Here is a 2143-nt window from a genome sequence, read left to right on the forward strand (position 1 = left end):
GGGTATTGCCATTATCTTCATAAATAGACTCTTTACTTTGCAAATGGTGCTGTCATAGCCAGGCATTCCCGACCTGGCAAATGCTCTGTGCATTCTTAAGTGGCGGAGGGAGTGTGTTAGCTCGAGAAGGCAGAGGCATTCATGCTGAAGCAGGGCTCTGTCCTGACTTCACCCCGCTCTGTCTGGGCAGCAGGCAGTCAACACAACGGCTGAATCTGAGTGCACAACCACGATGTGAAGGAACCATATGGCCCAGATTTTCTGGGAGATCTTCTTTCCCGTCATTTTAATCTTTACGGTAAAGGCGACTTGTTAATGCATAAACTGCATAAATATTTTTTAAAGGGCTCTAGTCGTTTTACCTTTTAAATGGCTATATGGGGCGCCTGGGTGGCTCAGTCGGTTGAGCGGCCGACTTCGGCTCAGGTCATGATCTCGCGGTCCGTGAGTTCGAGCCCCGCGTCGGGCTCTGTGCTGACCGCTCGGAGCCTGGAGCCTGTTTCGGATTCTGTGTCTCCCTCTCTCTGTGACCCTCCCCTGTTCATGCTCTGTCTCCCCCTGTCTCAAAAATAAATAAAACGTTAAAGAATTAAAAAAAATTTTTTTAAAAATTAAAAAAAATAAATGGCTATACCTACCAATAAATTCACAAATCAGGGGCGGGGTGGGGATTCAGATGAGTTCTTGGTCTCCTTATGTAATCTCTATGAGAACGAGTTTGCTTATTTAATTTCTTTCACCTACAAAAACTCTACTAGCCTGTCTCATGCTTACCTGTACTCATTCTTTTGCAAGGCCTGTTCTGATTCCCTCAATGAAACGTAACCTCTCCCTTTTCTGCATCGTCAGCGTGTGTGTTTATCTCTCTTTCACGCCACCTGTTTGTGGAATACCGACTCTCTGCCAGGTCTGTGCTGAACACACATGATCTCTAATCCCTGCAGTGAACTTGCAACTTAAGTGTTACCCCCATTTTGCCGATGAGAAAACTGAGGCTCAGTGCCGTCAAGAAATGGGTCCAGGGATCTTCCTCTGCAGGGAGCCGAGTGAGGCTTGAGGATGTGAGTTGCTGTTCACAGTGAACTTCTCTTCTTACTAGACTGCAGACTCCTACAGGGAAGGGCCTGTCTGTCCGTCATCTTGGCATTTCCTTTCTGCCCGAGGCACTCAAGAGTGGTGCATCAAGGAAATGAAGTTCTTGGTTACCATTTAATTAGGGAGATAAAACATGCCTTCAAGAGGGGCGCCTGGGTGGCTCAGTCGGTTAAGCGTCCGACTTTGGCTCAGGTCACGATCTCGCGGTCTGTGAGTTCGAGCCCCGCTGACAGCTCAGAGCCTGGAGCCTGTTTCGGATTCTGTGTCTCCCTCTCTCTGACCCTCCCCTGTTCATGCTCTGTCTCTCTCTGTCCCAAAAGTAAATAAACGTTAAAAAAATAAAAAATAAAAAACATGCCTTCAAGAAAAATAGCTGTATTTGAAGACAGTCTAAAAGGGTAGTTGGTACAAGTAATATACCGACTGCTGGTGAACCTCCCTTCTGCAAAACTTACCCATAAATTCGAAATGAATATTCGGTTGCACGTTTGGGGTGGAACTCGAGAATCTGCATTTCTAAATAGCCCCCAGGTGATGTCACCGCTGCTGTTCTGCTGTTCTGCTGACCCCACTTTGAGTAGCAAGGCTCTAGGAGACTGAACCATAAACTATAATTGGGGGAAACTGGAAGAAAGAGAAGCAGGGGTGAGGGGAGGTGTGGAGGTTAGAAACCAGAAGGGTTTCAAAATGGGTGAAAAGTGCCTGCCCCCTTACCTCTCCCTGCGTTGTGCTCGTTGCCTGGAAATGCCTTGTACGTTCTTTCCCTGACAAACGTTTATTTATCCTTTGAAACAGTTCAGAGGTCATTGCCAGGAAACTTTGCCGAACCTCCAGGCTGGGCTAGTGTACCTCTCCTGTGTGATCACGATAATCCGTGCATACTTCACTCCGGTCGGCTTCCCCACCCTGATGTGGGAAACAAAGGCAGAAGGAAATGGCAGATAAAATTAAATTTCCTTATAACCTGCGGCCGGTTGGCAAATAAGTGAGGCAGGCTGAGCAAAACGTGTCTCCAGGACTCCCTACTGTCTTGATGCTAATGATTGGC

Source organism: Puma concolor, chromosome D1, assembly GCF_028749965.1.
Source record: "Puma concolor isolate L17-30 chromosome D1, mPumCon1.1.hap2, whole genome shotgun sequence".
Lineage (NCBI taxonomy): Eukaryota > Metazoa > Chordata > Mammalia > Carnivora > Felidae > Puma > Puma concolor.